The 25,186-nt window shown below is 44.6% G+C and overlaps 1 protein-coding gene across 2 annotated transcripts in view; it reads right to left on the bottom strand.

The window, feature by feature from the left end:
* The window catches only part of DLG2 (discs large MAGUK scaffold protein 2), a 1,162,532-nt gene that overhangs the window by 90,343 nt on the left and 1,047,003 nt on the right, over positions 1-25,186 (bottom strand). The window lies entirely within an intron of this gene.

The raw sequence follows: 25,186 nt of genomic DNA, 5'->3' as shown, positions 1-25,186 counted from the left end.
TACAAAAGAATGAAGGCTATTGCTTAGCGCATTGTAAGCCACCCTGAGTCTCCGGAAAAGGGCGGCATATAAATCAAAATTAAAAAAAAAAATGAACTGTTGTAAGCCGAGGACTACCTGCAGAATTATAAAATCATAGACTTAGAAGTAGTACTATTCCTTCTCTGAATTATGAAATCAGAGGCTTGGTTGTCTAGTCCAAACTCTTATGGCCCTTCTACCTTGCCATGCATTTTCATTCGTTTTCTATTTTGAGACCTCTGAAAGACAAAGAATCGTCTCCGTAATTAAGAAAACCATCAAGATCTTCCTCCTAAGGTTGACTGAAATCTACTCTCTAGCTGCACCCCATTATATCTAGTTCTGGGAGGGATTTGGTGCTCTCTGAGCATGTGTTGTGCTCCGCCAGCAGCCTGTGGAGCTGGCAGCGAAGTCAGACAGTGAGGAGGCTGGGGAGGAACATGGGCCAGTCCTGGAGTCTGGGGAAGGCCCAGACGAGGGCTCTGCATCGGAGGCAGAGATGGGGCTAGGGCCATTTGGGAGTTATGCGTGGACTCCACAGCCTCCAGAGTCGGACATCAGAGAGGCAGAGGAACAGGAGGAGCGTGTTCCTAGTGCGTGCATGTGCAGAGCTGCCAGAAGGCAAGAACAGTTAAAACAAAAGGGACGACTTGGGAGTAAGGCCTGGAGATGACTGGCCCCTCCCATAAGGCTTAAAAGAGGAGCAAAGGCACGTGGGCCCTTTGCAGGAAAGCAACATTGTTAATTCTGTTGCAATATTTTCAGGATCAGACTCAATAATATTAGTGAGAGTTGAAGGTTTAAATATACTTCCTTTTATTTACAATAGGCATTCTATATTCACTGAATATTCACAGATAGAAGCAAGGAAAAGGGTGTAGGTGGCTCCTTATATATACAATGGGTGGAGCTATAAGTGGGAGTGGTGAATTATGAATACATTAAGAAGTGAAGAATAAGTTAACCCCTGATACCCCATTCATATACTATTTACACATTAGAGAATAAGGCATTTACATGGCGGTGTGAGGCCTCTCCTCAAGAAGCCGTCCCTGGATCCAGCAATATTGGCTAACTATCGTCCTGTCTCCAACCTTCGCTTCATTGCGAAGGTTGTTGAGAGTGTGGTCGCGCAACAGTTTCCACAATTCCTGGAGGAAACATCCTATCTGGATCCGTTCCAGTCAGGTTTCAGGTCTGGGCACAGCACGGAAACGGCATTGGTCGCGTTGGTCGATGATCTCTGGAGGGCTCGGGACAGGGGTTATTCCTCTGTTCTGGTCCTATTAGATCTCTCAGCGGCTTTTGATACCATCGACCATGGTATCATGCTGCACCGGCTGGAAGAGTTGGGGGTGGGAGGCACCGTGTTACGGTGGTTCTCCTCCTTTCTCTCCGACCGGTCGCAGTTTGTGTTGGCAGGGGGGCAGAGGTCGACCTCGAGGCCTCTCATTTGTGGAGTGCCGCAGGGATCGGTCCTCTCGCCCCTTCTGTTCAACATTTATGTGAAGCCACTGGGCGAGATCATCCGTGGCTTTGGGGTGAGATACCACCAGTACGCTGATGACACCCAGCTGTACATCTCCACCCCAGGCCACCCCAACGATGCCCTTGAAGTGATGTCCCAGTGCCTGGAGGCTGTGCGGATCTGGATGGGGAGGAACAGGCTCAGGCTCAACCCTTCCAAGACTGAGTGGCTGTGGCTCCCGGCATCCCGATATAGTCAGTTGACTCCATCACTGACTATTGGGGGCGAGTCTTTGGCCCCCACTGAAAGGGCTCGCAATCTGGGAGTCCTCCTGGATAGGCAGCTGTCTTTGGAGGAACATCTGACGGCTGTTACCAGGGGGACCTTTTATCAGGTTCGCCTGATTCGCCAGTTGCGGCCCTTTCTTGATCGGGATTCCCTGTGCACAGTCACTCACGCCCTCGTCACCTCTCGCCTTGACTACTGTAACGCTCTCTACATGGGGCTCCCCTTGAAGAGCACCCGGAGGCTCCAGCTGGTCCAGAATGCAGCAGCGCGGGTAGTGATGGGAGCAACATGGCGCTCCCATGTAACACCACTCCTGCGCGAGCTGCACTGGCTCCCGGTGGTCTTCCGGGTGCGCTTCAAGGTGTTGGTTATCACCTTTAAAGCGCTCCATGGCATAGGGCCTAGCTATCTCCGAGACCGCCTGCTGCTACCGATGACCTCCCATCGACCCGTGCGCTCCCACAGAGAGGGCCTCCTCAGGGTGCCATCAGCCAAACAATGTAGGCTGGTGGCCCCCAGGGGGAGGGCTTTCTCTGTGGGGGCTCCCACCCTCTGGAATCAGTTGCCCACGGAGATAAGAAGAATCCAGGACCTCAATGCCTTCCGTCGTTCCCTGAAAACCTATCTTTTTCAGCAAGCCGGGTTGGCTTAAGAAGAAATTTTTAAAATTTTTAAATCCTTTTAATTAGTCTGCGATTTTAATTTTTTGGGCCAAATTTTATATATATTTTTAAATGTTTTAATATTTGTATTCTATGTTTTTTATCTTGGCTGTACACCGCCCTGAGTCCTCAGGGAGAAGGGCGGTATATAAATTCGAAATTAAATTAAATTAAATTAAATCTGACAAATCCCCCTCTAAATGCCGATTCGTTATACAACACCAATTACATTCAGATTCAGGACAATACAAGACATACAATTTAGATGTTAAATATTTGTGTTGCTTAGAAGGTAAAGGCTTTGTCAATATGTCAGCTAATTGTTCTGAAGTATCACAATGCACTGCTTTAATAAATCCATCCTGAGATAATTGCCTCACATGTTTAAATTTTATATCTATATGCCTGGACCTTTGTCCAATGGCATCAGATCTAGATATTTCAATGGCCGCTTTATTGTCTTCATGCATGACAAAAGGCAAAGCAGGTTTTTTCCAAACATCTGAAATTAAATCATTAAACCATACAAGGTTATTTGCAGCTTTGGATAAACAAACATATTCCGCTTCTGTCGTTGAAGTGGCTACTAGTTCTTGTTTACCAGTATACCAGTAAACTGGACAGTCATTTAAGAGAAAAATATAACCAGATGTACTTTTTCTGCATGATGTGTCTCCAGCCCAGTCCGCATCTGCATAACATGCAAGCTTTGGTTCTTTATTATCACTAGGTTCTAATACTAAGCAAAAATCTAAGGTACTTTTCAGATATCTTAAAATTCTTTTAACAGCTTCCCAGTGATACATTGTTGGTTTGCTGACGTGTCTGGATAATAAATTGAGTGGTAAGGCGATATCTGGTCTAGTCCAATTAGATATATAAAGAAGTGAACCTATGATTGATCTATAAAACGTGTTATCCTTGAATTCAGGGGAAGATTCATCAGTATTTCTAAGAAAATCAGTTTGCATAGGAGTATCACAGGGTTTGGCATTGTTTAAATTGCATTTATTTAAAAGTTCTATAATCTTATCTCTCTGAGTAAGTTTGAATCCCCTTCTAGTCTTATTAATTTGAACACCAAGATATTTGTTCACTTTACCTAGAGATTTCAACGAGAAATGTTCATTTAACTTATTTACAAAAGTTTCTCTTCTCTCTTTGTGTTTTCCTATATATAAAATGTCATCTACATAAATCAACACAAATTCAATATAATCATCACCCTTTTTGACAAAGAAACAGTTATCAGCAGTGGTAGCGTTGAAATCCATGGTCTTAAGTACTTTTACTAAACAATCATACCATCTTTTACCAGATTGTTTTAATCCGTATAAACTCTTGTTCAACAGCCAAATTTCATTTTTGTTGGTGTATTGACTGTGAGGTGCTCTTACGTATATTTCCTTATCTAGTTTTGCGTGTAGATACGCGGTCTGTATGTCATATTGAAATACATCAAGATTGAGTGCTGATGCTACCACTAGAGCTGTTTTGACACTCTCTGTTCTTACAGTGGGGGAATACGTGTCAGTATAGTCCTCCGGATATTTCTGTGCATAACCTTGTGCAACTAATCTAGCTTTATATAGAGTATTGCCTCCTTCTAAGTTCTTAATTTTATATATCCACCTGGTACCAATAATTGTTTTATCTTTAGGTGCAATTGCAGGTGTAAATACATTTAATCCTTGTAAACTTTCCATCTCTTTTTTCATAGCTAATTCCCATTTTTCTTTTTCTTCACGAGGGAGTTTTAACACTTCCTCATAAGTATTAGGTGTTATTGGCTCACCATCCATATGCATTATGTAATCTCTGTATTTATTTGGCATTTGATTTCTGTTGTTTCTAATGACTCTTTCAGGTTTGCTATTGTTATCATGCAAATATCTTGCTTCTTTTTTTGTTAGTGTGTCTGTCTTTATTTTGTGTTGGCTATTTGTCCAAGTTTTGGTTTTGCTTTTATATTTGTTGATATTCTGTTTTTCTATGGTCTCTTTCTCATGAGATTTTGTATCTTTACATTTATTTGGAAATATTTCATTAAGATGTAATTTAGACCAGTTGGCCTGTTCATGGAACACAGCTGTTCTGGAAACTATAAATTTGTTATTATTATCAATGAATCTGTACCCTTTGGTGCCAGTTTCATATCCCATAAATCTGAGTCTTCTGGATACGTTTTCTCCCTTTCTTCTCAACTGCTTAGGTATGTGTACGTCTGCAGTGACTCCAAATATGTGCATGTGTGCTAATTTCGGTTTCCTATTATACATTACTTCATATGGTGTCTTATTTACAATACTGGACCAGGTTCTATTTTGTGTGTAATTTGAATAATGTAAGGCTTCTGACCAAAATTGTTTGCTTAAGCCAGCATCCTCCAATGTGCATCTAATCATGGTTTGTAATGTGGAATTCTTTCTCTCTGCAATCCCGTTCTGAAACGCAGAAAATGGACTAGACGTGTAATGTAGCATTCCTCTATCCTTTAACCATTGGGAGAATTCTTTAGACATGAATTCACATCCCCTATCTGTCATAATTTGTTTTATTTTGATATTGTGTTGTGTTTCTATGCGTTTGTAAAATTCCTTAAATTTTTGAAAGGTTTCATCTTTGTGTTTTAATGTATAAACAAACCCATAACGGCTATAATCGTCTACTATTGTCAGGAAGTAACGTTTTCTATAGGTGATTGATGGAGTTAATGGGCCAACTAAGTCCATGTGTACTAAGTCAAAAATTTTGTTAGTTGATCTAGTAGATTTTCTTGGCCTGGGACTAGTTTTTAGTTTTGTAGATTTACATACTGAGCATTCCAAATAGTTTTCACAATTTTTTATTTTGACACCTTCTGCGTGTTCAGTCATTTTTTGTACTACAGGAAAACTGGCATGTCCTAACTTCCTATGTAAGATGTGAGCACACTCATCATGAATTGGTTTACCTATTTTTGGTTTTTTTTTATTGTGTGCATCTGCGTGATCATGAGATATTTTACATTCATCATTGTCACTGTTGCTAATATTTTCATCATCTGCTTCAATACAATCTTCCATATTTGAATCAATGTTATGCAACCATTTTTCCTTTGTTATCAGATAAGGTAGGCCTCCTTTAATCATCACAGTGCCTATATTTATTTTATTCTTCTCCAAAGTCGCTTTTCCCTTTGAGAAAACTATATTAATGTCAGAATCTCTACTTAGTTTTATGGCACTTAGTATGTTATGAGGTATTTCAGGTATTAACAATACCCCCTCTATTTTTCCTAGACCAGGCAAGGTTACATTTCCTCTGCCTAATACTTGAACCTTTTCTTGGTTAGCTACCTTTATTACAAATTTATCTTCTGTAAATGAAGACAATATATTTTTGTTATTAGTGGTGTGATTAGTTGCTCCAGAATCAATAAGCCAATTATTGTTCTCATTTTGCTGTATTTTAGTGTTGTCTTGTTTATTTAATCCATTTAGTGAACCAGATTTTCTATCCTTTGAATTATCTCTGCCCCCTCTATTCTCTTTGTAATTTGGTGGGCTTCTATATCTATGTCTATCTATGGAAGATTGTCTATAATTGTATTTGTTCCTATATTCTGACCTATGTCTTTCCTTTGAAATTTTGGGACAATCTCTTCTATTGTGTTCCCTGGATCCACAATTGTGACATTTAAATGTTTCATTATATTTTTCTTGGAAAGCTACTTTCCTATAAGGTTTGTGTTCTGTGTGATTGCTAGAACGATTTCTTCTTGAATTGTCTTCTGCTATCAATTTATTGGATAGACTTTCTATGGATAAATATCCTAGATTGATAGTGTCTAAATGTGACATAAAACTGTCCCATGATGAATCAAGTGAGTTGATAATAACACTTTTCATTGTTTGGTCTGAAATCACCTCCCCCCTCAAATGCAGCTCAGCTCTTATTTTGTTTAAAGATATTAAATGCTCACTTATGGAAACCCCTGGTTTCACTCTAGATGAAAAGAAATCCTTAGACATTCTTGTGGTGGTAGCCACACTATCGCTGTGAAACAAATTAAACATGCATTGAATAATTTCTGAAACAGTCAGATTAGGTTTGATGCTATGATATATTGCAGCAGACACACTAGATATTATTAAGAAAAATGCTCTATGGTGTAAACAATCTATTTTTAAAGTCCAAGGTCTTTTTGGGGGACTAGTGATAAAAAATAGTAAATTTTCCTTCATAAAGACAACCTGTAGCTGTTGATACCATTCTTGCAAGTTAATGCCATCAACCCTTAGTTTTGGGAAGTCACTGGGTAAATTTCCGTCATTATTTTGTCCATTACTTACGACCTGAGGTAGTCCGTGGTCTCGCAAGTGTAGAAAATTGCAAAACGGCATGGGGATGCTCGCAACGAGTCTGCGTGGTTCTCTCGCCAGTTCATGTCTTCCCGGACCGTCTGCGTAGTTTCGCGCATGCGCGTTGTCCATTTCTTCTTTGAAGTCGTCGTGGAAGGTTCTCTCCGTTGCGGCTCGCTCGCTCTGCTCTGCTTCAGACGAGTCGGTCTCTGGTTCGACCTTGGGAGTTCTGACGACGGCGGCTGCTCTTCTTTTTCTTTTGGGGGCGTTGGCACTTGCTTCGGTCTGTGGTGTAGGGCGGAATCGACAAGGCTCTCTGGGTTCGGGCGTCGTCGCTTTCGAAGTCAGGATGGGAGCGGGCAGGTCTTGAGGTATCGGCTTGCTCGCTCGCTTCTTCGGTGGCTCTTTGGTAATTTTTAGTTTTGGCCCAAATGCAGCAAAAAGTGTTTTCATTGCTGATTTTATTTGGGATTTTGTTGAGTCATCTTCACTTTCTGATTCTGATTCTTCTGAGGAGTTTGAATCTTCTTTTTCATTTTCGTTGTCTGATAACGTTTTTCGCGCCAGAAATTTTGAATTGAGCATTTTGATTGGCTCTGCTTCGCTCACCTTGGAGGCCTGTTGAAACCAAGATGGCTGCCATTCAAAATTTCGCGCGGGATCACTGTTTTTCTTCTTCGTAATGACTTTCTCTGCAGTCATATCACTCACTATTTTTGGGTCTTTAGACTTCTCATTAGTGATGTTTTTCTCTCTCGCTGCTCCGCTGTTCTTCAGCATTTCTTGGAGGTTCGCGATGAGGCTTTCATCATTCTTCTGGCTTTTTAATAGTTTTAATATCTCTGACCTGAGTTCGTTATTCTCTATTTCAATTTCCTCCTGGTCATCATTTTCGTCTATTATTTCTTCGTCTTCAGTGGTGTATTCTTCGGATTCTCTCGAAATTGCGTTTGTGGATTCGTTGATTATTTCTTGTTCTGTTTCCATTTCTTTGCTGTAGGCCCTGGTGTTGGGCCTATCTTTCTTAGACATTTTTAAGTTTTTATTGAGTCAATTAACCATCCTCTGCTACCAGCTTGTTGCAATATTTTCAGGATCAGACTCAATAATATTAGTGAGAGTTGAAGGTTTAAATATACTTCCTTTTATTTACAATAGGCATTCTATATTCACTGAATATTCACAGATAGAAGCAAGGAAAAGGGTGTAGGTGGCTCCTTATATATACAATGGGTGGAGCTATAAGTGGGAGTGGTGAATTATGAATACATTAAGAAGTGAAGAATAAGTTAACCCCTGATACCCCATTCATATACTATTTACACATTAGAGAATAAGGCATTTACATCTGACAAATTCTGTTCCCAGTCGGCATCTCTGTTTGATTCTGGACTCCGTGCGGCTTTGCCAAGTAGGTCTTTGGCAGCATGTCAAGGGAGATAAAGATTGGTGATTATCCCGAAGGACTTTTTGCAACTAATTGGGACTCAGCTGTGAATGAACGTAACTCCCAGCTGCTGCAATAAAAGAGGTTTTTGGGACTACTTGTGTGTTTTAATGACTCAGGAAGTCTAGGTCACAACAGCTTGGTTGTTTTCTTGCAGACATTTGATTATCCAAACTAGGTAACATCATCAGTGCTATGAAGGGAGCCTTATCAAGGAACCACCAAGAATACTCCCACCAACATTGACAGGACAAGCCATGGTATATAAACAGAGAGAAAACACCAGCCCGCCTTGCCCTGATGATGATATGCAGTTGGGTGATGAAACGTCCGCAAGAAAACAACCAAGCTCAGAGGCCACCAAAGATCCCTCCTTTCAAATCCTGAGCTACAAATGTTCTCCTTTATTGGTACATTTAATACAGGGGTGGGTTCTAAATTTTTTTAATACCGGTTCTGTGGGCGTGGCTTATTTTGTGGGTGTGGCTTGATGGTCAATTATGTGACAATTATTTAGGATTTAGCAGAGGTACTGGTCTACCAGGCTTTTAACTGCTTGCAGAGCTGTACCGGTCTACCCATTTATTTTTTGCAGGCACTGATCTACTCATGTATTTTTGCAGGCACTGATCTACTCATGTATTTTTGTAGGCACCAGTCTACCCATTTATTTTTGCAGGCACCGGTCTACCCATTTATTTTTGCAGGCACCGGTCTACTCATGTATTTTTGCAGGCATCGGTCTACTCATTTGTTTTCTTTTAACACTGATCAGCTGTAGGGCGGCCCTTTGAAGCCCCATGGCAAGAGTTTAAACAGTTTTTTCTCCTCTAGCCATCAGCTGGGACTCAGGAGGCAGCAATAGATTGGGGGTGGGGCTAAATAAAAGGTAAGAATAACGCGGGGGGTGGGTGGGGAGGCGGGGGGGGCGGGGGAAGAACCAGTTCGGTAACGTCACCGCTACCGGCTCGGCGGAACCGGGCGGAACCCACCACTGATCTAATACCTCTTGGTGTAATACTACACATTATTATTAGTAGTAGTATTATATACAACATCTGAAATGTGAAGTTTATGATAGTAGTGCAAAGGCCACCTCTTCAGGTATTGAAAGTGGACTTTTTTTTTGTAGAACCCGAATACACAAACATTCACAACATTTACAAATAAATGAAAGGGACTAACCTACATATGAATGCATAAATAGGAAGTATAAGTGCCCTTAACCAACGTAATATATATATATATATATAAATTTGAAGTATGTCTAAATGCATGAATTAATTTGCAAAATCCGACTTGTCTAGTTACGTTCACAATGTTGTGTTCATAGGCAGCTATGACCCATGCAGAGAATGACAGCGGATCGATATACTGCAGTACATAAATCAAATTGATTTATGCTCCCGAGAGCATCCAAGAACAGCCTCGTAAATCAGGAATCAACGTAAATCATTAACAGATGGCAGGTTTTGCTGGAAATCTGATGGCGTAAAGACTCAGAAGGGAAGGCAATGCATAAGCAGGAGTAAAAATATAGTCAAATAATAAACATTAATTTTGATATAGACCAATGGGGTCTATATCAAAGTTCCCTTTGGATGAGATATTTATTTATTTTGGAACCTATGTATTTGGAGCAACTTGCCTCCAGAAGTTGTGAATGCTCCACTGCTGGATGACCTCTGAGGTCCCTTCCAACTCTGTTATTCTGTTATTTCTGTAGTATACAGGCAGTCCTCGACTTACGACCACAGTTGAGCCCAGAATTTATGTTGCTAAGTGAGACATTTGTTAGCGAAGTCAACGGGGAAGCCAGATTCACTAAACCGCCATGTTCCTAGCTTAACAACTGCAGTGATTCACTTAACAACCGTGGCAAGAAAGGTCATAATATGGAGCAAAACTCACTTAACAAATGTCTCACTTAGCAACTCCAGAAATGTTGAGCTCAACTATGATTGTAAGCCAAGGACTACCTGTAGTTCTTACTTAGTTATTTATACAGGACTAACATGAGATCCTATCACCGGATACCATATCATAGTTCTATATTGTAATTAAAGAGTATTATTTCCCTATATCCGTGATGGCGACCCTATGGCACGCGTGCCAGAGGTAAAACGCAGAGCCCTCTCTGTGGGCATGTGTGCCGTCACCAGCTGCTGTTATGGTTTCCGACGTGTGCTTGCATGCTGGCCAGGTGGTCTTCAGCATCAGTGGTGGGTTGCCCCTGGTTCGGACTGGTTCGGAAGAACCAGTAGTAGAACCGGCGGGAGGTTCCGCCCACCGACCCCGATGTCATCAGGACGCTTCTGCGCATGCACGCTTCTTTCTTGATGCACGGGCGCGCAGAGCTGCCAAAAGGCAGGCGTGGTTCCTCAGGAGGAGGTCTCCTCGAGAATAAGGCTTGGGGCTAATTGGCCACTCCCTTAGCCTATTTAAGGAGGGACACCGACTGAAGCAATTTGCAGGGAACAACTTCGTTCACATACCTTTGTGTCTTGTCTTGCTTATCTTATCAGCTTCCTGCAAATTGCTTCTGGGCATTCTGCCAACCACAGTAAGCTTTCAGTATTAAATTCTTGGCGGCTGTTAAGGCAGTTAATTAACAGCCGTTGTTGTAAAAAACTGGTTTATTTAGTAAACTAAGGTTTGAACGGACTTTGCGTGTGCTGCGTTCTTTGGGGTCCGTAGCTGGGGCAGAATAGTCCAGCACGTGTGAAGACCAGATGGCCGGTGGCATGCATGTGCCGGAAACCCAAAGACGAGGTGGCCGGCTCATGCAGATGCACCGGCCAGTTGATCTTCGGGATTCTAGTGCTCTGGCGCACGCGTGTGTCCGTTCTGGTTTGGGCATTTGGTGCCGAAAAGTTTTGCCATCAGTGCCCTATATGCAGTGGTGGGATTCAGCCGGTTCGCACCACTTCGACCGAACCGGTTGTTAACTTTCTGAGCAGTTTGGTGAACTGGTTGTTGGAAGAAATCATTAGGGCAGAGAACCGGTTGTTAAATTATTTGAATCCCACCATTGCCTATATGCATTTCTTTTCATCCTGTTCATAAACCTAACCAATATTTGCTGCTCCTCTTGGCACTGATCCCAGGCTGTATTGCGACTTGCAAAATAACAGGCGGCTCTTTTTATATACATTAGCTGAAAACATTGACTTGCGTAATTGTCACCCCAACACCTCCCAAAAAACAAAAATCCGTATTTCCATTACACAGGGAGTCCTCAATTTACGACCTCAACGGAGCCATCAAATTCACGTTCTTAAGTGAGACATTGGTTAAATGAGCTTCGCCCCATTTTTACGACTTTTCTTGCCACGTTTGTTAAGTGAATTCCTGCGGTTGTTAAATGAGTCACAAAGGTTGTTAAGTGAATCTGGCTTACCCCGTTGACTTGGCTTGTCAGAAGGTCGCAAAAGTGGACCCTGCAACCGTCATAAATGTGAGTCAGTTGCCAAGCGTCTGAATTATGATCACATGACCATGGGGTTGCTACATCTGTCGTAAGCCTGAAAAATGGTCATAAGTCACTTTTTTCAGTGCCATTGTACGTTTGAATGGTCGCTAAATGAACGGATGCAAGTCGAGCATTATCCGTAACGTTCTAAGCTACATTGCCGAAATATCTGAGACTCCTTTTTGTCAGAATTTCCAAAATGGCAGCGTGCCATTTTTCCAAAAGCCTTCTTCCCCTGGCCTATTAAAATTTAATAACAGTATAACATTAACAGAGTCGGAAGGGACCTTGGAGGTCATCTAGTCCAACCCGCTCCTCACGCAGGAGATCTGTACTAGGGGTTCGAACCGCCGAACTGCCAACCTTTCTGATCCATAAACTCAGTGTCTTAGCCACTGGCCACCTAGTCACCACGCACACCTAGTGACGGCGAACCTAGGACACACGTGTCAAAGTTGACACGCCACAATGCCAACCTTCGCTTACAGGCCGACAACAACTATTCTCAAAAGCGCGTCCCGTTCTCACACGATTTTCAGAAGCTGGGGAGACTGTGTGAGGTTGGGGTGTGCTCGCACACAGTTTGTGGAGTCTCTGGAAACCACGCGAGAGGGCCGTGCTCTCATGGCTAGTCTAGTGAAGAGAAGGACCAGGGAAGACAGGATAGCAGCCTTCCAATATTTGAGGGGCTGCCACAGAGAGGAGGGGGGTCAATCTGTTTTCTAAAGCACCTGTAGGCGAGACAAGGAATAATGGATGGAAACTGATCAAGGAGAGAATCAACCTAGAAATGAGGAGAAATTTTCTGACAGAACAATCAACCCATGGAACAGAAGTTTCCTTCAGAAGTTGTGGGAGTGTCATCACTGGAGGCTTTCAAGAAGAGACTGAACTGCCATTTGTCGGAAATGGTGTAGGGCAGTGATGGCTAACCTTGGGGGGAGTGCGGAGAGGTCACGTGCGCACGTGTCCACACCCATAATTCTATGCGCTCCACCCCCCTGCATGAGTGCGTGATCTACCTACACTTCCCCCCGCTTTTGGCACACGATGGCACAGTGGGCCTGGTAGGCCCGTTTTTCACCCTCCCCAGGCTCCAGAGGCTTTGTAGGAGCCTGGGGAGGGTGAAAACGGCCTTCCCCACCACCCCCCGGAGGCCCTCCGGAGGCCGGAAACAGCCTGTTTCCCTACTTCTGATGGGCCCAGAAGGCCCGAAAATTGGCTGGCCAACACACACATGTGCGCCGGAGCTGAGCTCGCGTGCCCACCGATATGGCTCCACGTGCCACCTGTGGCACGCGTGCCATAGGTTTGCCATCACGGGTATAGGGTCTCCTGCTTGGGCAGGTGGTTGGACTAGATGACCTACGAGGTCCCTTCCAACTCTGTTAATCTGTTAAATCTGTTAAATCTCGCACTGTGTCCAGATCTCTCTCTCCCTTCCTCCCCCCCCCAAATTGTGGGAAAATGGGGTGTGCTTTCATGGGGTTTTCAGAGGCGGCAGAAGAGAATTTTCTGGATCTGCTTCAAGTACGAAAGCCTCAGGTGAGCCAGAGCTGCCTCAGGTCGGCTGCAGGCACCTGTCAGCAGAAAAATAACACTGCCTGAAGGTAAATGAACCATGGCAGATCCTGAGGGAAGAAAGTACATGATTGGACTTTTTTTTGAATAAATGAAGTCTGTAAAGAATTTCTATGGAGATTCTCGGTCATCCAGGTCATGGTTATCCCAAAGGTGCTTTTTTCAAGAAGCAGCTGGACTTTTTTGTTTTTCTTCGAAGACGTTTCGCTTCTCATCCAAGAAGCTTCTTCAGCTCTGACTGGATGGTGGGGAAAAGAGCCTTGGTGGCGCAGCAGACTAAAGTGCTGTTAAGTAACACCAGCTGCCTGCAATTACTACAAGTTCAAATCTCACCAGGCTCAAGATTGACTCAGCCTTCCATCCTTTCGAGGTAGGTAAAATGAGGACCCGGTTTGTGGGGGCAATAAGCAGACTTTGTATAAAAAAGAACACCGCTTAGGGGAGGCCGAAAGCCCTACTAAGCAGGTATATACAAAAATATGAAGGCTATTGCTTAACGCAGTGTTTCTCAACCTTTGTAGCTTGAAGATGGGTGGACTTCAACTCCCAGAATCCCCCAGCCAGCGCTGCTGGCTGGGGGATTCTGGGAGTTGAAGTCCACCCATCTTCAAGCTTCCAAAGTTGAGAAACACTGGCTTAACGCATTGTAAGCTGCCCTGAGTCTCCGGAAAAGGGCGGCATATAAATCGAATCAATAAACAATAATAATAATAATAATTTATACTCCTTGCAGACAGCTGGTCATTTGCATTCTTATAGAAAGTCGTTAAGGCCACTTGGAGGTTTGACTGTGTCCTCAGGGTCACCTGAGTGGTGCAAATGAGTGTGGAGCCTTTTTGGAACTGCTGAAAGGACTGTGTTGCAAACCCCATGGGTGCAGACAATCCTCCAAGTGGCCTCAGCGACTTTCTAAAAGGATGCAAATGACCAGCTGTCTGCAAGGAGTATAAATCTTTCCATTCCCCACCATCCGGTCAGAACTGAAGAAGCTTCTTGGATGAGAAGCGAAATACCTTCAAAGAAAAACCAGAAAGTCCAGCTACCTCTTGAAAAAAGCAACTTTGGGTTTGTAAAGAATTGTTTCTCTTTTGTTCAAGGATGTTTATTCATTTTATTTATATCGCACCTTTATTTGCTATATATAACTTGGGGAACAGAGCTAATGCAGGTGGTTCTCGACTTACAACAGTTCGTTTAGTGACCATACAGTCACAACGGCACTGAAAAAAAGTGACTTAAGACTGTTTTTCACACTTACGACAGAGGTGGGTTTCAGCAGGTTCTGGAGAACTGGTAGCGGAAATTTTCGGAGAACCGGTAATAACATTTCTGACTGGCCCCACCCCCATCTATTCTCTGCCTCCCAAGTCCCAGCTGATTGGGAGGAAATGGAGATTTTGCAGTAACCTTCCCCTGGATTGGGGAGGGAATGGAGATTTTACAGTATCCTTCCCCTGCCACGCCCACCAAGCCACACTCACCAAGCCAGGCCCACAGAACCGGTAGTAAAAAAATTTGAAACCCACCACTGACTTTCGACTGTGGCAGCATCCCAAAAAAATCACATGAGCAAAATTCAGACGCTTGGCCACTGCCTCATATTTATGACGGTTGCAATGTCCTGGGGTCATGGGATCACCTTTTTTGACCTTCTGACAAGCAAAAAATCAACGGGGAAGCCAGATTCACTTAACAACCGCGTAACAAACTTAACAACTGCAGTGACTCACTTCATAACTGTGGGCATGGCCTGATCGGCTTCCTGCCCCACGGCAGGGGGGTGGTTTTGCCCTCCCCGGACTCCAGAGGCTTTTCTCGAGGCTCCGGGAGGGCGAAAACGGCCTCCTCAGGCTCTGGAGGCCCAAACTTCCGGTAGGCCCATTTTTCACCCTCTCCGAGCTTCCACGTGTACCCTGTACTTGCCTGCATCCAAAACAGGCTATGTGGGGACTCCTGGGAGGGGCGGGGCAGGGGGGAGGGGCGGAGCGGAGTGGAATTTGGACGTTTTCCAAACTGCACAGAATCTTAGCTAGAGGTTCTCCCGAACCCCCATGAACCCCTGGTTATATCTCACTTAGCAACAGAAATGTTGGGCTCAATTGTAGCCATAAATCATGGACTATCTGTCCATGGAAGGAGAAAATGAAGCCCTTCTTCGCTCTTCCATGGTATGAAGGCAACCAGGATCTTCATTCTACAGAAACAGATGATCTCATGCCTGCATGTCTATAAAGCGGGAGATGGCTCTGCTTTATGCTTTTTCCGGTTCTCCGCTGTTGAAATCTCAGCTAGATCATTTTACTTCTGTATATAGATCCCAAGCTTGTGTTTCAGCTTATCCCTTTAATAAATAACAGAGACGTTTTGTGCACACAGCCGTGGGAGTCAGCGTCTAAATTTAGGCCTCCGAGTGTGGAGCGAGGAGTAGGATCAAAAGCTAGGTCTCGGGAACGAGTAGCGTCAGATCATCACCAGTTTCTACTCGGAGCAGAAGTGAACTTTCTCATAACTTCAGCGGGACAGTATGTCTGGGATGACCCAGGACAAGGCATGAAGGTCACACAGCCAGCTGAGAGTTCAAACTCCCCTTTAATGCTCCAAATGTCTCTTCAAACACTCCCACGTTCTTGACAAGTCCCAGAGCAAGCGCGCGCACACACACACAGCAGCCTCTGGCTGCGCCCCATCCAGCAAAACAAAGGGACAAGGAAATGAGTCCACGAACCAAGGAACAAATGAAGTCCACAAAGTCAGGAACAAGGTACTGAGTCCACGAAGTAAGGAAGAAGCAAGCAGTCCTGTGAACTCCAAATGTCTGCACCGGCACACTAAACTCTACCAATTCAGCATTTATTCCCGACAAATGCCCCTCGCCACAGCGTCTCCTTAAATCTCAGTCCCCAGGTATGCCTTGTGAAGAGGGGTGGGGGCGCTCTAACCTGAGTCATTGGGTCAGCCTGCACTGTTCCTGCCTTCTCTCCACTCTCCGTGCTCGGGGATCAGGAGGGGGCGGTCCTTGCTCATCGCCTGAGCTCCATTGCTCCTCATTTCACTGCTTGCCCTCTCTCAGTGATCCTGCCCCCGTTCTTCCCTGCTAATAAGCCATCCCAATCCTGAAGGGCCCTGGACTGACTCAGCCTGCTCTTCCCCACATTCCTCTGAAGCCAACGAAACAACCTCCTTGATCTCCATCGGTTCCAGCTCCAGCTCGTATTCCTCTGCAGATTCTGGCTCTAATGGGGACATAACAATGTCTATTTCATTAAGTTGACATGGGCTTATCTGTGAATCATGGTTATTATATCCAGGGATGTGCTTCAACAACCATTTCATTTTCAAGCAATTTATAGGTCGTCCTCGGCTGATTGGTGGCCTAATGGTGAAGACACTCGCCTCTCACTTGGAAGGTTGAGAGTTCAATCTTCGGCAGCGACAGATGTTTCTCTCTCAGAGCACAACGAGAAAATATCTGCTGTGAACTCTTGCATAGGCGTCAGGAAGGGCATCCGACCAGCAAACGCTCAGCTCCATCCAGTCACCATGTCTCTACCCTGAATTAAGGGATTATAGGATTGTAAAAAAGAAGGGGTTTTTTTTATAGGTGGTCCTCGACTCAGGACCATTCATAGTTACAATGGATCTTCCTAGGGGTCCTTATGACAGTGACGTTTGCTGGATTTTACAACCGTTCTTACCCCATTTGCTAAGCGAATCACTGCAGTTGTTAAGTGAACGTGGCTTCCCCATTGACTTTGCTCGTCAAAAGATCACAAAACAGGATCACATGATCCCTGCAGCCATCCTAAGTGTAAAAAACAGTCACAAGCCACTTTTTTTCAGTGCCTTCAAAGGAAAAAAAAAAAGAAAGTCCAATTGCCTCTTGAAAAGGCACCTTTGGGTCCCTGTCAGGCAGTTTCTCCTTAGTTCCAGGTTGCTTCTCTCCTTGATTAATCTCCACCCATTGCTTCTTGTCCTGCCTTCAGGGGCTTTGGAGAATAGCTTGACTCCCTCTTTTTTTTTTGGTAGCCCCTGAGATATTGGAAGACTGCTATCATGTCTCCCCTAGTCCCTCTTTTCATTAAGCTAGACATATCCAGTTTCTGCAACCGTTCTTTATGTTTTATGTGTTTTTACATGTCTTCTTAAAAGTCTCCAGTGATGGAGAACTCACAACATCTAGAGGCAAGTTGTTCCACTGATTAATTGTTCTCACTGTCAGGAAATTTCTCCTTAGTTCTAAGTTGCTTCTCTCCTTGATGAGTTTCCACCCATTGCTACTTGTCCTGCCTTCAGGTGCTTTGGAGAATAGGTGGACCCCCTCTTCTTTGTGGCAGCCCCTCAAATTTTGGAAGACTGCTATCATGTCTCCCCTAGTCCTTCTTTTCATTAAACTAGACATACCCAGTTCCAGCAACCGTTCTTTATGTGTTTTATATGTTTTTACATGTCTTCTTAAAAGTCTCCAGTGATGGAGAACTCACAACATCTGGAGGCAAGTTGTTCCACTGATTAATTGTTCTCACTGTCAGGAAATTTCTCCTTAGTTCTAGGTTGGTTCTCTCCTTGATTAGTTTCCACCCATTGCTTCTTGTCCGGCCTTCTGGTGCTTTTTCACCCCCTTTTTTTTTGGGGGGGGGGAAGGTGTGTCTTATACGCCGAAAAAGACGGTATATGTGTTTAGTGAATTGTCGCAGTTACATTTTGCCTTTGTTCCTGAGATTTCAGAAAGGTGAAATGGATAAGAAGCAGAAACAGATAGATTATTCTTCTAATTCTCACAAAGAATCCAGTGAAAATGGAGCTTGGGAGGATCACGCTCAGCCCACCGTATGCAGCCTCCCCAACGGTGGTGGGATTCAAATTTTTTTACGACCGGTTCTGTGGGCGTGGCTTGGTGGGCATGGCAGTGGAAGGATACTGTAAAATCTCCATTCCCTCCCCACTCCAGGGGAAGGTTACTGCAAAATCCCCATTTCCTCCTGATCAGCTGGGACTCGGGAGGCAGAGAATAGATGGGGGCAGGGCCAGTCAGAGGTGGTATTTACCGGTTCGCCGAACTACTCAAAATTTCTGCTACCGGTTCTCCAGAACTGGTCAGAACCTGCTGAAACCCACCTCTGCTCCCCAATCCCTGTGCTGCAGGAGGCCATTGTGGCCTAAAACAGAGTCTTGATGGGTGACGTCAAGCTGGCCATGCCCCCCATCCCGGGCACACACATACCTGCCTCCCCCAGGTCAAACACAATCCTGATGTGGACCTCAATGAAATCGAGTTTGACACCCCTGACCTAGAAGTAGGAAAGAGACAAAGCTAAAATCCCTTCACTGACCTGAAAAGACATATGAGCGATGGAACAATCATCAGCAGAATGCCGCTCTTTCAGAAAACATGCAAATCCAAGCTGCTACACCTCCTAGTTTCAATGACACCCTAAGTAACGAGAGCCAAAACCTCTTAATTAACACAAGTATTTGTAGTAAAGACTTTGAGGGAATTAGAATCAGACCTCCTGGCTGTTCCATCTGGAAGTTAGATGTCAACTGTCCTGTTGGCACACACAGCAAAAGAAACTCCTGGGGCATTGTTCTGTCCCCGTACCACACATGCACCCCCACACACGACCCGGAGTTAATAAGCCACACGACAAAACTCTTTCAAGATAAAGCTGGCAGCTACCCAGTGGCTAGCTGCCAATTCAGACTTTACTCACACAAAACAAAGATTAGACTGCAAGCATTCCGATAAAACAGGCAGAGTTTCAACAATACAAGGATTAATCCAAATGCAGTCCGATAAAGCAGGCAAAGTCCAGTAACGCAGAGATCATGGATTATTTCCAGTTTTTGCTCGTCACAAACTGAACCGGCCACCACACCCACATATATACCCTGTGGGGTGTGGTCCAGTGACTCAGCTAATCTCTGGCATGCCTTCCCCTCTGCTGCGCACGCTTCTCCCTGCGCCTCTGCCAAGGGTCCAGCCAGCACTTATCTTCTTCGTCGCTGTCCACCTGTGGCTGCGGGGACGTGCTTGGCTCTGAGCCTATCGTTTGGCCTCCGGAGGCATTGCCAGAGAGGAGGGTCCTGGAGAGGGAGGTCTTGCCAACTCCTCTCCCTCACTCTGCATCTGTCGATAGCCCAGGCTCAGGCAATGGAGCCACAACAGGCATTGCTTTTCCAAGACTATAGCTTTATTGATAATTCCACATAGGTGCCAGGGTTCCAAGAAATGATCCCATTTCAAAACGGAACTCCAAGGCAGGTTCTCAAAGAACAGTTTTTTATTGTGGAGACATCATCTTCCCTAGTTCCACATACATCCCAGTTACGCCCCTGTGGAAGAATCCATGGAACAATACATGAGTGGCAGGGATGGGCTGCTTGGGGTTCACAGGGGTTCGTCAGAACCTCTAGCTAAGATTCTGTGCAGTTCGGAGAACCCCCAAATCCCACTCCTGGCTGGCCCTGCCCACCCGCTCCGCCCCTCCCAGGAGTCCCCACGTGGCCCATTTTGGATGCAGGTAAGTGCAGGGTGCACGTGGAGGCTTGGGGAGGGTGAAAAACGGGCCTACCGGAAGTTCAGGAACACCGGAAACAGGCTTGTTTCCGGCCTCCAGAGGGCCTCCGGAGCCTGGGGAGGCTGTTTTCGCCCTCGAGGAAAGCCTCTGGAGCCTGGGGAGGGCAAAAACGCCCACCCCGCCATGGTGCAGGAGGCTGACTAGGCCACGTCCACCATGGCCACCCCCATCCAGCAACTAGGCAGAGAACCCGTTGCTAAAATTTTTGAAGCCCACCCCTGATGAGTGGGCTACCTGTGGTATATGAGCCGTCTTATGGACTACGTAGCAATCAATCGTTGGAGCTACAATATCAACAGTCAAAAGCAGAGGTGGGGGGAAAAGGCGATATCGGTTCAGGCGCTTTCACAATCCAAGGAGGACCATTACTAGGCAGGTTGTAGAGATGAAGAAAATTGAATTAGGAATGAAGAAAGAAGGAAAAGGGGGTCAAATCCAGAGCTGAAAGAAATAGCAAGCGTTGATGCAGTCTTGTAATGACTCATAACCTCTCTTGACACTTGCTACGTGCATAACCTTCAAAGAGGTAGGAAGGATGTACCTTAAGATTTTTTGCGATTACTTAAGACAAGTGACTGAATGAACGTAGGAGACGGTGATCTGTTGGGCTTGAAAAGCATCAGAATTTTAAAAATGTTTGTTTGGGCTATCCAACTCGGCAGTCTACCCAACAGCTGCAATCACGTAGTATGGAATTAGCTTCATCTGTGGTAATTATGGCCAGCATGATTATAATTAATAGACAGTTTTCTATCATTTACCCATTTGATAAATGTTTTCTTCATGTGATGATTCATCGTGAGAACACGCTCTATTGTGTGACTACACATGATCATTAATAAAAATAAACTCGCCCTCAAACTGAACTCAACTCTTGGTGACTACATGGGTAGGACAAAGTAGTTTTCTTAGCAAAAATAGGGATGTTTGCCAAGACCCCTGGAATTTTCTAGGATGGTTTTTAAATTTCCCATCAAGTTTTGGGATCCAGTTTTGAAGTATACTGCGAGACCACACTTGGAATATTGTGTCCAGTTCTGTGTCAGGTTTCGATGTCATCTCAAATAAATTGCACTCCCAAACAATTAATCTTTGCTGAAATATTCCATTTATTGAGTACGACAGATCTGTCCCTGACTTCGTTGTAGCCGATACTAACCCTCTGACCCCCAAACCCTTCCCTTTCCGTTCCCCAATTCTCATCTTCTCATTGGCCATCTTCCAAGTCAGTCTCCCCAGCTTCTGACCTCACCCCACAGGAATGTTCCCCCCCTCCCATCCCATCTCCTAGGGGATATTATCTACAGAGAAAATAAGTAGGTGAAAAGTCAAGCCTCGTCTTTTTATGGCAGTATCAGAATGCTGACATTCTGGTCACCAGGATACAAAAAAAGATGTTGGGATCCCAGGAAGAGTGCAGAGAACAGCAACAAAGATGCTGAGGAGTCTGGGAGCCAAACCCTATGATGAAGGATTGAGGGAACTAGGTATGTCTAGTCCAGGGATCGGCAACCTGAGGCTCTGGAGCTGCATGTGGCTCTTTCATCCCTCTTCTGGGATGAGGGTGAGATCATCCGTGGTTTCGGGGTGGAGTACCATCAGTACGCTGACGACACCCAGCTGTACATCTCCACCCCGGATCACCCCAACGATGCCCTTGAAGTGATGTCCCGGTGCCTGGAGGCCGTACGGATCTGGATGGGGAGGAACAGGCTCAGGCTCAACCCATCCAAGACCGAGTGGCTGTGGTTTCCGACGTCCCGATATAGTCAGTTGACGCCATCTCTGACTATTGGGGGCGAATCACTGGCCCCCACGGAGAGGGCTCGCAACTTGGGCGTCCTCCTGGATTCACGGCTGTCTTTAGAAGAGCACTTGACGGCCGTGACCAGGAGGATTTTTTATCAGGTTCGCCTGATTCGCCAGTTGCGTCCCTTTCTGGATCGGGACTCGTTACGCACAGTCACTCATGCCCTCGTCACCTCCCGCCTGGACTATTGTAATGCTCTCTACATGGGGCTCCCCTTGAGGAGCACCCGGAGGCTCCAACTGGCACAGAGTGCGGCCGCGTGGGTGGTAATGGGAGCGTCATGGCGCTCCCATGTGACACCTCTCCTGCGCGAGCTGCACTGGCTCCCGGTGGTCTTCCGGGTGCGCTTCAAGGCTTTGGTTACCACCTTTAAAGCGCTCCATGGCTTAGGACCTGGTTATCTACGGGACCGCCTACTACCACCAATAGCCTCCCACCGGCCAGTACGCTCTCATAGAGAGGGACTCCTCCGGGTGCCATCAGCCAAACAATGTCGGCTGGCGACCCCTAGGGGGAGAGCCTTCTCTGTGGGGGCACCTACCGTCTGGAATGAGCTCCCCCCAGAGATACGGAGGATCCCGGATCTGCGCACCTTCCACCGCGCTGTGAAGACTCTCTTATTCCATCAAGCAGGCTTAGCCTAATCTCCTCCCTCTTTTAATATATAAATTTTAAATCTGTTCTTAAATTATTGGGGTGTTTTAATTTGTCTGGGCCAAAATGATTTAATTTGATTTTAACTGGTTTTTTTTTTAATTTTTGTATTTATGTATTTTATTGCTTGGCTGTTCACCGCCCTGAGTCCTTCGGGAGTAGGGCGGTATACAAATCAAATAAACTAAACTAAACTAAACTAAACTTCTGCAGCTCCCAGTCACCGGTCCACAATTGATAGGGCTTTTGGTTAGGACAGGTAGAGGAAAAAGGATGCCACGCTAGGAGGAGACTATGGTGGGGGAACCGGACTTCTGGTCAGTAGAGGAAAAAGGACACTTTTTCTAAAAGGAGATTCTATGGCAATTGGACTTCCGGTCGGCTCCAGAATTGAACGGGGGGCTTCCGGTTAGGACCTTTGTGGCTCTTTGAGTGTTTAAGGTTGCCAACCCCTGGTCTAGTCTAATGAAGAGAAGGACTAGGGATGACATGATAGCAGTCTTCCAGTACTTGAGTGGCTGCCACAAAGGAGAGAGGGTTGACCTCTTCTCCAAAGCACCCAAAGGCAGGACAAAAAGCAATGGATGGAAAGTAATCAAGGGGAGAAGCAACCTGGAATTAAGGATAAATTTCCTGACAGAACAATTAACCAGTGGAACAACTTGCCTCCAGAAGTTGTGGATGCTCCAACAATGGAAGTTTTTAAGAAGAGATTGGATAACCATTTATCTGAAGTGGCATAGGGTTTCCTACCTGAGCAGAAGGTTGGACTAGAAGATCTCCAAGGTCTGTTCCAACTCTTCAATTCAATTCAATTCAATTCAATTCAATTCAATTCAATTCAATTCAATTCAATTCAATTCAATTCAATTCAATTCAATTCAATTCAATTCAATTCTACTCTACCCTACTCTATTCTACTCTACTCTTATTCTATTCCCTTCCAACCTTATTATTGTACGCTCTATGTTCTAAATAATAACCAATTTTGCTTACCTTTTTCTACATTGGCTTGGGGCTGTCACTTGCAATGAATCTGTACTTCCAGCTATCATTGAGTCCATTTCAATATCAAACAGTCATTTCTTTTAAATTATATTTATTATCCTGCCTTTTTTTTATAAATACCTAAAGTTATACCTAATATTACTTCCTCCTCCTATTTCACCCAAAACAACAACCCTGTGAAGTGGGTTGGGCTGAGAGAGGGCACCTGGTCTAAAGTCACCCAGCCACCTTTCATGGCTAAGGTGGGACTAGAATTCACAATCTCCTGGTGATTGGTCTAAAGTCACCCAGCCACCTTTCATGGCTAAGGTGGACTAGAACTCACAATCTCCTGGTGATTGGCCCAAAGTCACCTAGCCAGCTTTCACTCCTAAGGTGGGACCAGAACTCACAATCTCCTGGTGTTTGGTCCAAAGTGGCCAGATGGAGAGAAGATCAAAAAATTGGTATTTTGCAGCAGGATGAGAATTTGATAAAGCAAATAAGAGATGAAGGTCAAATGCACATAAAAAGGTTGTACAATGCATTACTGGAAATAGATTCAGAAACAGACTTAGTCAAGGATTGTATGATAAAATGGGCACAAAATGTAGGTGAACCAATAATGATGGAAACATGGGAAAAGATATGGGTTAGAAATGTAAGATTTACACAAGCACAAAATTTAAGGGAGAATTTTTACAAAATGTTTTATAGATGGCATTTAGACCCAAAAAAACTAGCTTGTATGTATCCAAATTTACAACCCAAGTGTTGGCGATGTGAGTGTGAAGATGCTACATATTTTCATATATGGTGGACATGCAAAAAGATTAAGGCTTTTTGGATAAAAATATGGTGGATTATTCAAAATATTTTGAAGAAAAAAATTAAATTTACACCACAGTTTTTTCTGTTGGGAATAGTTACGGATTGTACTGTAATAGAGACTAAGCTGGTTTTGAACTTAATAACGGCTGCCAGGTTACTGGTGGCACAGTACTGGAAGAAGGAAGATCCACCTACTATTGAGGAATGGACATTAAAAGTTGTGCATTTGGCGGAAATGGCAAAAATTTCATCATACCTTAAAGACCATTCAAATGAGAGATATATATCAGAATGGAGAAAATGGATTGATTACATACAGAAGAAGTATCCGAATAAGAAGATTCATATAGCTTATGAATGAAATAATATTAAGTAGTTTATGTTTGTTTTTTCTGAGTTATAAGGAGTTAAGGACCTAGGGAGAATATGAAATGTAATAATTTGTTAGCACATCTTAGTTCTTGGTTTGTGAATGCTATACCCTGTGCTTGTTCTGGGAAGTCCAGGGAGGGGGGTGGGGGGAGGGAGGGGAAGGGAGGGTGGGAAGGGGAGGGGGGGTTGAGGGGGGAAGGGTGGGGGGTGAAAATGTTTGTATTTTTCATAAAACTTTTCAATAAAAAAATAAATAAATAAAAAAAAAAACCAAAGTCACCCAGCTGGCTTTCACGTCTAAGGTGGACTAGAACTCACAATCTCCTGGTGATTGGCCCAAAGTCACCTAGCCAGCTTTCACTCCTAAGGTGGGACCAGAACTCACAATCTCCTGGTGTTTGGTCCAAAGTCACCCAGCTGGCTTTCACGTCTAAGGTGGGACTAGAACTCACAATCTCCTGGTGATTGGCCCAAAGTCACCTACCCAGCTTTCACGCCTAAGGCAATACTAGAATTCACAGTCTCCTGGTTTCTAGCCCGTTGCCTTAACAGCAAAACCCAACACTGGCTCTTTTATTAGATTCTAAGAGCTTTGAGGCCTTTGAACTCTGGTGCTAGAGAAAACTCCTGCGAGTCCCTTGGACTGCAAGGCGATCCAACCGGTCGGTCCTA

Source organism: Pituophis catenifer, unplaced genomic scaffold (genome assembly GCF_029215685.1).
Source record: "Pituophis catenifer annectens isolate HBS135680 unplaced genomic scaffold, rPitCat1.0.hap2 SCAF_4, whole genome shotgun sequence".
Lineage (NCBI taxonomy): Eukaryota > Metazoa > Chordata > Lepidosauria > Squamata > Colubridae > Pituophis > Pituophis catenifer.
Note: the sequence above shows the minus strand (reverse complement) of the source record. Positions and strands in the feature narration are given on the sequence as shown.